Source organism: Macaca nemestrina, chromosome 4, assembly GCF_043159975.1.
Source record: "Macaca nemestrina isolate mMacNem1 chromosome 4, mMacNem.hap1, whole genome shotgun sequence".
NCBI lineage: Eukaryota > Metazoa > Chordata > Mammalia > Primates > Cercopithecidae > Macaca > Macaca nemestrina.
Window position 1 is genome coordinate 47,640,753 of NC_092128.1, and position 16,293 is coordinate 47,657,045.

The following is a 16,293-nucleotide window of genomic DNA, read 5'->3' on the forward strand; positions in this document are numbered from 1 at the left end:
AAGGAAGGAAAGAGGAAGGAAGGAAGGAAGGAAAGAAAGAAAGAAAGAAGGAAGGAAGGAAGGACAGAAGGAAGGAAGGAAACCAGGACAGCAAGTGCCACCTGGAAGCCTGAGGGTTGTCCTGTCCCCAGAAAAACCTCACCACAGCTTCCATTTACAACCAGAGCCCAAGCTACTGAGAAAATCACAAACACCACTGACTGAGTTTACAGCTGAAGAAATCATATGAGACTACTACTGCACAAACCCACAATCAAACCAAAAGTGCCCTACCCAACCAACACCATACATTCACTTACAGGAAAGTCTTCCACATGTGTAAGTCAATCCAAAAATAGAAGAAGACACTGTTACACCTGTTGTGCAAATGTCAATGAAAGGAAATAGGAGGTCAGGCATGGTGGCTCACGCCTGTAATCCCAGCACTTTGGGAAGCCAAGGTGGGTGGATCACTTGAGGTCAGGAGTTCAAGACCAGCCTGGCCAACATGACAAAACCCCGTCTGTACTAAAAATATAAAAAAATTATCTGAGTATGGTGGTGGGCACCAGTAATCCCAACTACTGGGGAGGCTGAGGAAGGAGGGAAGGAGAATCACTTGAACCCAGGAGGCAGAGGTTGCAGTGAGCTGAGATCGCACCACTGCACTCCAACCTGGGCAACAAGAGCGAGACTCCATCTAAAAAACAAAACAACAACCACCACCAAAAAAAAAAAAAAAAAAAAAACCACACAACAACAACAAAAAAGGAAAAGGAAACATGAAAAAGCAAGGAAATATGAAACCTCCAAAGGAATATAATAATTTTCCAACAACAGATTTCAAAAAAAAGTAATTTATGAAATTCCTGAGAAAGAATTAAAAATCACATTAAAGAAGCTCAGTGAGATACAGAAGAATGGAGATGAACAATACAAAGAAATCAAATCAGAAAAATAATTCACTATATATGAATGAGAAATTCACCAAAGAGATAGATATTATAAAAAAGAACTCAACAAATCCTGGAACTGAAGAAATCAATAAATACAATTTAAAAATATAATCAAGAGCTTCAATGATAGACTAGATCAAGCAGAATAAACTTGAAAAACTTGAAGAGAGGTCTTTTGAAATAATCCAATCAGACAAAAAAAAAAATACGGGAGAATGAGGAAAGGCTATCTGATATATGGGACATCAAAAGTGACAAAATATCCAAATGTTTTGTGTCCCAGAAGGTGAGAAGAAGTTAATGTCATAGAAATGCCTATTTAACAAAATATTAGCTGAAAACTTCCCAAGTCTAGCAAGAGATTTAGACATCCAAATACAGGAAGCTCAAAGATCCCCAAATAGATACAATACAAAAAAGACTTTTTCCTGTCATATTGTAGCCAAACTGTTAAAAGTCAAAGACAAAGAATTTTAAAACAGCAAGAGAACAGTACCTAGTCACATATAAGAGAATCCTCATCAGACTAACAATGGACTTCTCAGCAGAAAAATTACAGGCCCCAAAAGAGAGTGGAGTGATATATTCAAAGTGCTAAATGAAAAAATTGGCTACTCAAGAATACTATACCCAGCTAAATTATCCTTCATAAGTGAAGAAAAAAATAAAGACTTTCCCAGACAAGGAAAAGCTGAGGCAATTCATCTCTACTAGACCAGACCTACAAGAAAGTGCATAAAGTTCTGTACTTGGAAGCTAAAGGACCATATCTACTATCACGAAAACACATGAAAGGATAAAACTAATGAATAGAGAAAACACACACGAGAAAGAGAAAGGACTCAAATGTTACCACTACAGAAAATTACCAAACCATAAAGATAAAAAATAAGAGAGGAAGAAAATAACAAAGGATACACAAAACAACCAGAGAGCAATTAACAAAATGACAGAAATAAGTCCTCACATGTCAACAGTTACCTTGAATGTAAACAAATTAAAATTTCCACTTAAAAGATGTAGACTGGATGAATGGATAAGAGAACATGACTTAACTATGTCTTATTTACAAGAAACTTATTTCACGTGTGAAGTCATAGATAGACTGAAAGCAAAGGTATGGAAAAAAATATTCCACAAACGGAAACCAAAAATAAGCAGACGTAGCTATATTTATAGCATATAAAACAGACTTTAAGTCAAAAACAGTAAAAAGAGACAAAAAGTAATTATATAATGATAAAGATATCAATTCATTAAAAGGATATAAAAATCTTTTTTTTCTCTTTTTTTTAAATTTTGAGACACAACCTCTCTGTTGCTCTGTCACTCAAGCTAGAGGGCAATGGCACAATCATGGCTCACTCCAGCCTCAACCTCCTGGGCTCAAGCAATCCTCTCACCTCAGCCTCAGGCACATGCCCTGCACTTGGCTAATTTTTTAAAATTTTGTGTAAGATGGGATCTCACTATGTTACTGAGGCTAGTCTGTAACTCAGCCTTGAGTGATCCTCTTGCCTTGGCCTCCCAAAGCTCTGGGGTTACAGGTGTGAGCCACTGTGCCTGGGCAAGAGGATATAATAAGTCTAAATATATATGCGCCCAACACCAGAGCACCCAGAAATGTAAAACAAATATTATTAGCTCTAAAGTAAGGAATAGGCTCCAATATAATAATGGTTGGGGACTTTAACACTCCATTCTCAGCAACTGATAGATTATCTACACAGAATATCAACAAAGGAATATTGGGTTTAAACTGCATATTTTAGATCAAATGGACCTAGCAGACATTTACAGAACATTTCATCCGACAGCTGCAGAGTACGCATTCATCAGCACGTGGAATATTCTCCAAGGTAGCCCATATGTTAGAACACCAAACAAATCTCAACAAATGTTTAAAAATTGAAATTATATCATGTATCTTCTCTGACCACAATGAAATAAAACTAGAAATAAAAAGCAAAGAGGGTCTGTGGAAACTGTACAAATACATGAAATTAAAGAACATGCTCCTGAATGACCATTGCGTTAACGAAGAAATTAAGAAGCAAATCAGGCTGGGCATGGTAGCTAGAACCTGTAATCCCAGTACTTTGGGAGGTTGAGGTGGGCAGATCACTTGAGGCCAGGAGTTCAAGACCAGCCTGGCCAACATGGTGAAACCCTATCTCTACTAAAAATACAAAAATTAGCCAGATGTGGTGATACATGACTTTAGTTTCAGCTATTCTGGAGGCTGAGACATGAGAATTGTTTGAACCTGGTAGGCGGAGGTTGCAGTGAGCCGAGATTGTGCCATACCACTCCAGCCTAGGTAACAGAGTGAGACTGTCTCAAATAAGTAAATAAATAAATAAATAAATAAATAAATAAATAAATAAATGAAAAAGAAAGAAAAAGAAAGAAAGAAAGAAAGAAAGAAAGAAAGAAAGAAAGAAAGAAAGAAAGAAAGAAAGAAAGAAAGAAAGGGAAAGAAAGAAGGAAGCCAAAAATTTCTTGAAACAAGTGAAAATGGAAACACAGCATACTAAAACCTATGGTACTAAAAATATACAAAAAAGTCAAGAAACAAAAAGTGGGGTTTTTAAAAAGATTAATAATATTGGCAAACCACTGGCTAGACTAGCGAAGAAAGAAAGAAGACCCAAATAAAATTATAAATGAAAAGGAAGCATTACAACTGATAACCACAGAAATAGAGAAGATCATCGGAGACTATTATGAACAACTATACACTAACAAACTGCAAAACCTAGAGAAAATGGATAAATCCCTGGAAACATGCAAACTACTAAGATCGAATCAGGAAGAAATAGAAAACCTGAACAGATCAATAAAGTATAATGAGATTGAAAACAAATTAAAAAGTCTCCCAACAAAGAAAAGCCAAAAACATGACTTTACTGCATAATTCTACCAAACTAATAAAGAAGAACTAATATCAATTCTCCTCAAACTATTCTGGAAAAGAGGAGAGGTGGGCATTCTCCCTAACTCATTCTATAAAACCAGTATTACCTTGGTACCAAAGTCAAACAAAAACACAACACAAAAAGAAAATGACAGGTCAATAAGCTAATGAACATAGATCTAGAAATCCTCAACAAAATATTAGCAAACCAAATCTAGCAGCACCTCAAAAAGATAATATACAACAATCAAGTGGAATTTACCCCAGGATTGCAAGCATGGTTCTACATATGTAAGTCAGTAAATGTGATATATCACCTCAGGAGAACAAAAGACAAAAACTACATGATCATCTAATAGATGCAGTAAAAGCATTTGATAAAATTCAACATCCCTTCATGATAAACAACACTCAACAAACTAGGCACAGAAGGAACATACCTCAATATAATAAAGACCATCTATGACAAACCCACAGTTAACATACTGATGGAAAAAAGCTAAAACCCTTTCTCCTAAGAACTAAAACAAGTGAGGATGCCCACTTTTACCATTTCTATTCAACATACTACTAGGAGTCCTAGCTAGAGCAATCAAATAAGAGATAGAAATAAAAGGCATCCAAATAGAAAAAGAGGAAACCAAATTATCTCTGTTCACTGACAGCATAATTCTATATCTAGAAAACCCTATAGACTCCTTCAAAAGACTCCTAGAGCCGATAAACAAATTCAGTGAAGTTTCAGAAAACAAAATCAACATACAAAAATCAGTAGCATTTCTATATACCAATAATGTCAATAATGAAGTAGCTGAAAAATAAATCAAGAAAGAAATCCCATGTACAATGACAACAAACAAACAAACAAAACAAAACAAAACAAAAATCCTAGTAATAAATTTAAACAAGGAGGTGAAAGATCTCTACAAGGAAAACTATAAAACGCTGGTGAAAGAAATTGCAGCGGTCACAAACAAATGTAAAGACATCCCATGCTCATGGATTGGAAGAATTAATATTGCAAAATGACTATACTACTAAAGCAATTCCTATCAAAATGCCAATGACATTCTTCACAGAAATAGAAAAAAAAATCCTAAAATTTGTATAGAACCAAAAAAGAGCCTAAATAGCCAAAGCAATTCTGAGCAAAACTAACCAAGCTGGAGGCACCACACTACCTGACTTTAAAGGCTATAGTAGACAAAACAGCATGATATTGGTATAAAAAGAGAAACACAGACCAACGGAACAAAATAGAGAACCCAGAAACAAACTTACATATTTACAGAGACATGATTTTAGACAAATGTGTGGAGAACATACACTGGGGAAAAGGACATCCTCTTCAATAAATGGTGCTGAGAAAACTGGATATTTATAAGCAGAAGAAAGAAATTAAACCCCTATCTCTCACCATATACAAAAATCAAATCAAGATGGATTGAGAACTTAAACAAAAGACCCCAAACTATAAAACATCTAGGAAAAAAACATACCGGGGAATACTCTAGGACTTTGGCCTAAGCCAGTATTTTATGGCTAAGACCCCAGAAAAATAAGCAACAAAACCAAAAATTAAGGAATGAAGTTATATTAAACTACAAACCTTCCACACAGCAAAAGAAACAATCAACAGAGCAAAGAGATAACCTATTCAATGGAAGAAAATATTTGCAAATTATTTATCTGACAAGGACTAATATCCAGAATATACAAGGAACTGAAACAACTCAACAGCAAAAACACAAACAACCCCATTTAAAAGTTGGGCAAGGATCTAAATAGACATTCCTCTAAGGAAGATCTACAAGTGGCCAACAGGTATAATAAAAATGCTCAAAATCACTAATTATCAGGGAAATGCTAATCAAAACCACAATATCATCTTACCCCAGTAAAAATGACTATTAAAAAATACAAAAAAAACCCAGATGTTGGTGACAATGCAGAGAAAAGAAAACTCTCATACACTGTTGGTGGGAATGTAAGTTAGTACAGCCATTATGGAAAATGGTATGAAGATTACTAAAAAAACTAAAAATAGAACTACCATATAATCCAGCTATCCCACTACTGGGTATTCATCCAAAAGAAAGGAAATCAGCATATCAAAGGGATACATACTCCCCCCATGTTTATTGCTGCACTATTCACAATAGCAAAGATAGGGAATCAACCTACATGTCTACCAATGAATTAATGCATAAAGTAAATGTCATATATTTACACAGTAGTATGCTATTCAGCCATAGAAAATAATGAAATAATGTCATCTGCAGCAACGTGGATGAAACTGGAGGTTAAATAAGCCTGACACAGAAAGATAAATATGGCCAGGCATGGTGACTCATGCCTGTAATCACAGCATTTTGGGAGGCCAAGGTGGGCTGATCGCTTGAGCCCATGAGTTTGAGACCAGCCTGGGCAACATGGTAAAACCCCATCTCTACGAAATAATACAAAAATTAGACAGGCATGATGGCACGTGCCTGTAGTCCCAGCTAGTCAGGAAGTAGAGATGGGAAGATCACATGAGCCCAGGGAATTGGAGGCTGCAGTGAGCTGTGATAGTGCTACTACACTCCAGCCTGGGCTACAGGGTGTGACCCTGTCTCAAAACAAAAACAAAAACCAGAAAGACAAATATTATCGCATGTACTCATATGCTCATAAAAATGTTGATTTCATGGAGGTAGTGAGTAGAATGACAGTTATCAGAGGCTGGGAAGAATGTGGGAGTGTGTGTGGGGGGAAGTAAAGCAGAGTTGGTTAATGGGTACATACAGTTAGTTAGAATAAGTTCTAATATTCTCTAGTTATATAGGTGACTATATTTAACAATTACGTATTACACATTTCAAAATAGCTCAATGTAAGGACTTGAAACATTCTCAACACATAAAAAAGGTAAAATGCTGATGGTGATGGATATCCTAAATATCCTGACTTGATCATTACACATTCTATTCATGTAACAAAATATCACATGTATCCCATAAATATATTCAAATATTACATATCAATAAAAACATTAAAAAGTAAAAATTTTAAAAAGACATCTGAACAGCTTCCTCATGTGCTTTTTGTTCCACAATACATGTATGTCCTCTTTAGCTTTATTGTGAATATAAATCAGAAATTATAAGGCCAGATGCAGTGGCACGCATTTGTAAGCCCAACATTTTGGGAGACTGAGGTGGGAGGATCACTTGAGGCCAGAAGTTTGAGACCAGCCTGGGCAACAAAGCAAAACGTTGTCTCCACAAAAATAACTAACTAATTAAATAAAAAAGATCCAGGCATGGTGGCACATGCCTGTAGTCCCAGCTACTAAGGAGGCTGAGGTGGGAGGATCACTTTATCACAGAAGTTTAAGGCCACAGTGAGCTATGATTGTACCGCTGCACTCCAGCCTGGGTGACAGAGTAAGACTCTTTCAAAACAAAAACAAAAACAAAACTATCTATATTGGATAGCAAACAAATTTGGGATGGAAACTGTTGAGTTTCTGTTATCTAGTCAATACACATAACCTCAATGAGGAATTTTGTTACGGCCTGGATATTTGTGTCCTCCCTTCCCAAATGGCTATGCAAAATTCTCACCTGAAATGTGATGGTGTTAGGAGGCAGGGTCTTTGGGATGTGACTGGGTCATGAAAATGGAGTTCTCATGAATGGGATTGTACCCTTATAAAAGAGGCCCCAAAGAACTCCCTGGCCTCATTTTCTCACTCTGTATCTTTGGTTAACTTCTGTTAAGCCAGGATAAATCATTACCTACATCACTGGGTTGCTTGCAGGCATAACTCACAGAAATTATTTCTATGCACTAAGTCTGTGGTAAATGTTAATAGTTATTATTTGTCATGGTATTTACGAATAGTGACCCATGACATTGGTTTGGTTGCCTGATGAAATCCATTTCCTATAGCATTTTAGTGTAACTTAAGATTTAAATTTTTAAAATCATAATATGCTAGGCACCTACTAAAGACTCTACTTCAAATCAGCCTATTTTGAAATTAGAAGTATATGCTGTTTAAAATCAATTAACTGCACAAATAGCTGTTTAAAGTAGATAAATTTCATTTGAATAATATTTATAAGTAATTATTTATATGATGTGTATCTGGATCATTTAGCATTAATTCATCATTCAGCAACTCTTCAGTGGGAACTACAGTCAAAAGACACACACACACCTACATTCTATAGTTCATGAATTCTTCAGTCGTAGTTATTTGCCCCAAGACCTTCTTTAGTTAATTGATTAGGTAGAGGGTTTCATTGGCTCAGGCAGGGAGTGTGGATGTTGTTAAAATTCTTGTCTGGATATTGTGCACATCTCATAGAAAATGTTCTTAGTGACTAGTGAGTAATAACTATGCCCTACTTCATGAAGGTCCAATTCAGAGTGCTGTTCTACAGCCCTCTCCACCTCCACTGAGAAGTTTCCATTGGTGCATTGAAAAAATGAGTTCATTTACATGATACTGTATCAAGTTAAAAAGATTGGATTCTCTTATAGGTATATTGTTACTTTTTTTTAATACGGCAAAAGTAATACAAACATGTAAAACAAAAAATGTGGAGTACAAAATTTTATAGTCCCATCCCTCTAAGATGACCACTATATGTATATTTTTAAACAAAAAATGCACGATTTTAGATATGTTGTTCTGAAACAGCCCTTTATTGATGGAAATCTAGGGTGCTTCCAAGCTTACTATTACAATATTGAAAATGAACATCCTTGAACATATATCATCACATACTTGTGCAAGCATTTCACCCATTAAACATCTAAAAGTAGAAATACTGGTTTAAAGGATACCTGTATTTAAATCTTATTAAATAGCCTCCGAAAGAGTTTATCCTGCTCACTTATTCACAAAGCAGAAATGTGCCTATTCCTGCTACCTACTTACCTGCCCTGAATAGTACCACGCCTGTATTTCTTTACCACTCTCTTAGATGAAAAATGATAGGTCTTTTTATAAAAAGATTTGAGAGCATTATGGGATTGAGCATTTATTCATATGTTTTGTGTCATTTTAATTTCTTTCCCATTAATTATTGTTTACCCTTCACCCTGTCTCACCCCCATTTCCTGGTTGTATCTTTGGGCAAATCAACTTCTCTGATACTTTGTTTCATTGTCTCTGCAGAGTCGAAACGAGGTACATCCTAAACCTGTGCGTTTTCATGGGTCTTTTTCTCTCGTATCTGATTTCATCTCTATCCCACTTTGTAATGTATTGTTAAAAGGTAATTTTTGAAATAAAGGTAAAATCATGACTCTCATACAGAGAAAAAATGAACATGTGTGAAAGATTTTACTTATTTGATAAGGGAAGCAGGCAAATGTTATACAGGATCAAAGGAAAAGTCAAAAGGTACCGATTTATATGCAATAAAGGAATGGAAAAAGGCAAAAGTATTTTTTTCCTGAGAGGGGAGATAAGTTCACTGAAACCCTATCAGACAAGACAGAATGTGTAGTCTATCCATTAACAAAGAGTTGTAAAATAGCTCAGAGACTTTTGTTTGTTTGTTTTTTCAAATGTTTATTTTATGTACAAAGAACTATCATGGTTTTTCAATGAGTAGATGCCTTGGATAATCCTTTGAAGGAAGATCATTTAGTCCAACTTAATGAAACCAATATCCTTCGCGTACTGACGGAAACACTGGCGGCACAATTGAGGCCATATTTCCGGATCAGACCGTGCCGGTTTGAACACACGCGGCAAGAGCGAGAACCCTGGCCGAATTTTCGCGGGTGGCTCCAGTACAGCTGCTGGTGACCCATCTTGCTCTCAGAAGTGCAACGAGGTAAAAGGAAGGAACTAGCTCAGAGATTATAAAGGCTAGAATCTGACTGGCTGGGCACAGTGGCTCACAACTGTAATCCCAGCACTCTGGGAGGCTGAGGTGGGAGGATCGGTTGAGGCCAGGAGTTAATGACCAGCCTGGGCAACAGAGAGAGGCCCCAAATCTACAAAACAAATAAACAAACACTTAGCTGGGCATAGTGGCACATCCCTGTAGTCCTAGGGGAGGTGAGGAGGGAGGATCACTTGAGCCCAAGAGTTCAAGCTGCAGTAAGTGATGATCATGCCACTTCACTTCAGTCTGGGCAACAGAGCAAAGCCCTGTCTCTAAGAAAAATTAAAAAGGCTACATTAGGTAACACAAGGCATGTTGTGTGTAGATAATCCATAATTTTCCATTGAAACACAATTTTTTGTATAGTCTCTCCTCTTTTAATAAAAAATAATCTCAAAAGATTATTCTTGATCACAAAGAGTCACATGGTTACAGTCTTGCCAATGCACCACAATGTAGCAGTTTCTCATTGCCCAAAGTATCACCCGAAGTTCTTTGTATAATGACCAAGAAAATTAAGAAGCGCAGACACCAAGGGTGAAGTTGTAGCAAAAGTTTAATAAGCGAAAGAAGAAAGCTCTCCACTGCAGAGAGGGGACCCGAAAGAGGATTGCTGTTTTCACAGTTGAATACAAAGGCTTTTATAAGAAACCGATGAGGGCTGGGCATTTTATTTCCGTAAGGCACAAATTTCTGGTAACCCCGTTGCATCCTCCTAGTGCGCATGCGGGCCTTTAGCTTGAATTACTCCATATTGCTTTGTTCCCTTCACTGTGCATGTGTCAGGAGACGAAATTTTCCATTGCAGGAATGTTTGGGCAAGTCACCTGTGTAGCCTGTCTTATCTGTGCATCGGTGGGCACGTCTTAGGCAAGCCCCCTGTGCACGTTCCCTTATCTGTGCCTGCAGCTTGATTTTTCAGGCTGTACTTTTGTTTGAAAGAATTCAACCAGGGACCCACCCTAACTGCTGCCTAACTGGTTTCTCCCTTCCTCCTCTCTCAACATTGGCAGATCTGGCCTGATTATATATACAGGTGTAGCAAGCAAATTCCTTTACCATAGAGACCTAAAATTTGCTTTGCTGAAAGTTTTTATAAGTAATCTCAGAATGGGCTTTTAAAACCTCTCATTATTTACTATCCTGGGGCTAAGAAACCAAGGTAAGAACTCATCATCAGATTTCCTTGCAGTTCCTGTAAATGAGACGAATTGCTTTCTTCTCCAGGTCCCCAAAAGATGCTAAGACTTTTGGACCTGCCAGAAAGTGACCTTCTGTACCTACCTGGAAGGCAGGGAAACCTATAAGTCAGGTACCAGGTGAGCTTACCCAACAGGACATTGCATGCATTGGTTTCACGAGGTTTACAACCTTAGTTACTTAAAAGAACATGGTCATATTTGGTAAAATGGCATCATTCTCAAATATGACAACTGGATATGCACATGCAAAAGAATAAAGATGAACTTCTTCCTCAAACCGTACACAAAAATTAACTAAAAATGGATCAGAATCCTAAATGTAAGAGCTAAAACAATAAAATTTTTGGAATGAAATGTAGGGTATAAATCTTTGTGACCTTGGGTTAGGCAAAGCCTTTCTAGATGTAACACCAAAAACACAATTGACAAAAGAAAAATTAGAAAATTGTGGACTTCACCACAGTCATGCTTGAAAGGACACTATCAAAAAAGTAAAGAGACAATCCACAAAATGGAGAAAACATTTGCAACTCATATGTCTTATAAGGAACTCATGTCTAGTATATATAAAGAAGTCTTACAACTCAATAATAAAATAACCCAAATACAAAATGGGCAAAGCATTCTAATTAACATTTCTCTAAAGAAGATATATAAATGGCCAATAAACACATGAAAAGATGTTCAACATCATTAGTCATTAGGGAGAAAAAAAACAAGTAAATCTCAAGGTGATAGGATAGCACTTCATACCCATTAAAATGCTGTAATCAAATAGATAAGAAGTGTTTTTGTTGTTGGTTGCGGTGGTTTTTGGTTTTTGTTTTTTTTGAGACAGGGTCTCATTCTGTCATCCAGGCTAGAGTGCAGTGGTGCGATCACAACTCAACGTTCTGAGCTCAGGTGATCCTCCCACCTCAGCCTCCCAGGTAGCTGGGACTCCAGGCGCGTGCCACCACACCTGGCTAACTTTCTGTACTTTTAGTAGAAATGTGGTTTCGCCACGTTGCACAGGCTGGTCTCAAACTCCTGTGCTCAAGAGATCCACCTTCCTCAGTCTCCCAAAGTGCTGGGATTACAGGCATGAGCCACAGTGACTGGCCAAGTGTTGTGTAAGGTGTAAAGATATTGAAACCCTCATACACTGCTAGTGGACTGAAAAATGGTACAGCCACTTTGGAAAACAATCTGATAGTTAAACATAGGGTTGCCATAAAAATGATTAAACATAGAATTACCATATGACCTAGAAAATCTACTTCTAAGTATACATCCAAGAGAAATGAAAACATGTTTACACAAAAACTTGTAAATGAATTTCTATAGCATCAGTATTCATAATAAGCAAAGAGTGAAAACAGTCTAAATGTCTTTAAATTGATGAGTGGATAAATAAAATGTTATATTTGTACAATGGAATAATATTTGCAAATAACAAGGAATGAAGTAATGATACATGGTAAAATATAAATGAACCTTGAAATGTTATGCTAAGGGGAAGAAACCAGCTATAAAAGATCACATGAGGCATGATTCCGTCTATATGAAATGTCCCAAATAGGCAAATCTGGGTTGGTGCTTAGTGGGGAAATGCAGAGTGACTATTAATGGTTATAATATTTCTTTTTGAAGTGAAGAATATGTTCTAAAATTGATTGTGGTGATGGTTGCATAACTGAATATACTAAGAACCATTGAATTATACACCTTATTATTATTATTATCATTTTTTAGACAAGGTCTCCATTTGTCTCCCAGGCTAGAGTGCAATAGCGTAATCATGGCTCACTTGCAGCCTTGATCTCTCAGGCTCAGGTGATCCCCCTATCAGCCTCCCAAGTTGCTGGGACTACAGGCATGTACCACTACGCCTGGCTGATTTTTAAAAAGTTTTAGTAGAGAGGAGGTCTCCCTATATTGCCCAGGCTGGTGTCAAACTCCTGATCTCAAGCAATCCTCCCGCCTCAGACTCCCAAAGCGCTGGGATTACAGGCATGAGCCACCGTGCCTGGTTGAATTGTATAGTTTAAATGGTTAAAGTGCGTTGTATGTGAATTATATCTTACCAAAGCTGGCACGCCAAAAATAACTGAAATTATGACTGTCTACTGTATACCATTGTCTATTGTGTATTATCAGCCAGAGTTGCACCTGAACTCTGATAAATAGAACAATGTCATAGGCAGTGAAGGCATTGACAAATCTCTAGGAAGTTCACATATAGATTTTAGTTTGTAAAATGTTTGTGATAATTTTACCCATATAAATTTAAACTAGGGAAGTGTAAGTATCTTTTTTAATTTGACAACTCTTTCTATGTAACTCATTAATAATAACACACTGTAGGGATGAAAGAAAGTTTTCTTCCACTCCCTGGGAGTTCAAGAATTTGAGTCTATAAAACAAAACGACAATAGCGAGATCAACAGTAGAAAAGGCATACAAATGTATTAACGTGCAAGTGCACGGGAGTCACCCGAAGTGTGCTACTGAAAGAAGGGCCAGACGGTTGAAGTTTAAATACCCTCTTCATAGGGGAGAGGGAGTGGGGGATGTAGGCAATTTTAGAGGAAAAGTAAATGATTTTTAGGGGTGAAGAACAAACAATAGCCTGGGAGAAAGTCTATCTGGGCTTTGGGTATGGTGTCCAATCTAGTCATCATTCCAGCAAGCTAACCTTCTTTGTTTTCTGAGATTATAGGGAGAAGACCTAAGACAATTGCGTTCTGTCTGGAGGAACTTCCTGTAGTCCCATAAGGGAACTTCAGAGAAAGCCTCTCCCTCTGCTGTCTGAGAGGCAGAGGACTGTGATTGGGGGACAGAGGATGAGGGTGGGAGAAGGTCGGAGAGACTTTGTTTCTGAGGCTGTTTTTTTAGTTCAAAGCATGTCAAGAGGCTGGGCGTGGTGGGTCATGCCTATAATCCCAGCACTTTGGGAGGCCAGGATGGGAGGATGCTTGAGCCCAGAGTTCAAGACCAGCCTGGGCAACATGGCAAAACCCCATCTCTACAGAAAATACAAAAATTAGCCGGGCATAGTGGCATGTGCCTATGGTCCCAGCTATTTGGGAGGCTGAAGTGGGAGGATCTCTTGAGCCTGGCAGGTCAGGGTACAGTAAGCTGAGATCATGCCACTGCATTCCAGCCTGGGTGACAGAGTGAGACCTTGTCTCAACAACAACAACAAAAAAAAGGGGCTTGTCAAGGCACCATATTTTACGGTATCATTCTTTTGTTTTTAGACCTAATAATATTAAACGAGCCTAATTATTTCTAGCATCTCTCTTTTTAGAAGGTAAAAGACCAAATCTTTGTGACTTTATGGGAGTCCTTTGGGAAATCTCAGAGGCAGTTCTAGTTCTTTGTGGTTCTCAATAAGCTTAAAGAGCACAAGGGGGTTTGGAGACCAAAAATATTCTACTCCTTTGGGACAAAATTACTTTTTTCCTCAAAAAATGGAAGCACACAGAGCTGTATTTGTCAGAAACTATGGCTCCTAAATATAGCCAAAGCCACATATTCATTATAACTTGTAGCCAAAGTAACACACTTCTATTTCACAGAGAGACCTGGAGAGTGGATAATTGTTCACTGTCACACCAGCATTTTGCAGCAGACTAGCAGAACTTGTGAATACACACAATACAGCTTGCCTTAGCCACACATATCATTTTTATACACTCCTTAAAGTGGCAGAAATGAGCAGCACATTCATTACAGATCCAGAGAGATAGTCCCATGAAAATAAGAAGTAAAGGGATATAAACTTGAAATTATGAGTAGTAATGAGTGTTTCAGTATTCTATCTTACTATCTTGAGATACTGTCTCACTATCTAATGATTCTCCATTAATTAACTCAACTTACCATTGGTCCAAGGTTTTAAGTTACTTACAGACCTTGAAAATTGTCCTGAAGCTGACATACACAAAACATAATTATTGTTGAAATAAAGTTTATCACAATAATGATTCAGTCTGGGTAAATATAAATTTATATTTGTAAGCATCTTAAAAATGAAGTAGAATTAAGGCAAGCTTATTCAATCAATTAACCTGTTTAAGATTAGGAAAAACATATCCAAGTAGCATAAGCACCTACATTATATTATTCTCATTCTCTAATAAATCAAAGAAGACATAAGCATTTTTTGTTAAACCAGTAATATTAAGCTTGTCTCATTTGCCAAAAAATTTATCTAAATTATGTGAACTTGAATTCTTAAAGCATTAATTTGGTTTCTGCAAGAGCTCAAAATAGAAAACAGATAAACAGAAAGGACTAACACACTAGATTCTCTGCTATCTCTCACCTAGCAGAGATCTCTATTAATTCATTTACAGAGATCATCAAATAATCAGATCATAAAAGTAAATTCCCAACGATTACTTCCAGCAACGAGAAATAACTTACTGACAGTAAACAACCCAAAACCAAAAATGTAAAATTAATATAGAGGAGAATTAGGATGAGAAAAACGGTGAGCAAAGTTCTCTTGCCACCTTGGATTCAATTCTGTGAGCCAAGAAAAGATCTACCTGGGCTTACACTGCCCATGAAGTGCATTTCTCTGCCTGCAAAGGTTAGCTGGCTTTGGTAGGTAAATCCACTGGGCATTTCAGTGGAACTTCCAAAATTGTTAAAAGATAATTTTCTAGAAAAGGTAAGATCATGACTGTCATATGGGTATACAAATGAGCTTGTGTTAAAATTTTTATTTGACTCATTCAGTAAGGAAGGTGGGTAGATATTATAATTGGTTTAAAGGAAAATTCAAAGGCACACATTTCTATGGAGTAAAGAAATGGAATTACAAATAGAGGCAAAACTGTTTTTTTTCCCCCATAGGAGATGGGAAGTCAATTGAACTCCACTCTGTGAGACAAAATATGCATGTCTATTGTCAAAGCAAACCACAGCCAGACAGAAAGTTAAAGTGATAAAAGCAAATTTTATTCAGGAATCATTGCAATAGGGAAAAAGAGATCTCAGCATAGAGTGAAACCCCATTCTTAATACAACAAGAAAAAGCGGGGATTTATGACCAAGGAAAAGGGCAGAGATCAGAGGATAGAAAATTACTAAGAAGAAACATCAAGGCTATGGGGATTATTGCTACACAGACTTAGGATTCTTGCTAAAGGCAGTCCATTGTGATAAGATAAAGAGGATGAAGGAAGAGGAATTTAATTAGCTATCAATAGTGATCAGATACTAAGGGTAGGGGATTTTTGCCATATTGACTCAACAGGATTCTTGCTAAAACGGACTAGGTGGGGCAAGGATGAGACGAAGGGTGAGACTTAGTCTAAAAGAAGATTCAAAAGACCCTAAGGGGAGGGTCT

General features: G+C 37.1%; 1 pseudogene; it reads right to left on the reverse strand.

Moving 5' to 3' along the window:
- Positions 1-9,413: 9,413 nt before the first annotated feature.
- LOC112425507 (small ribosomal subunit protein uS14-like) lies at positions 9,414-9,705 on the reverse strand (annotated as a pseudogene).
- Positions 9,706-16,293: the final 6,588 nt, after the last annotated feature.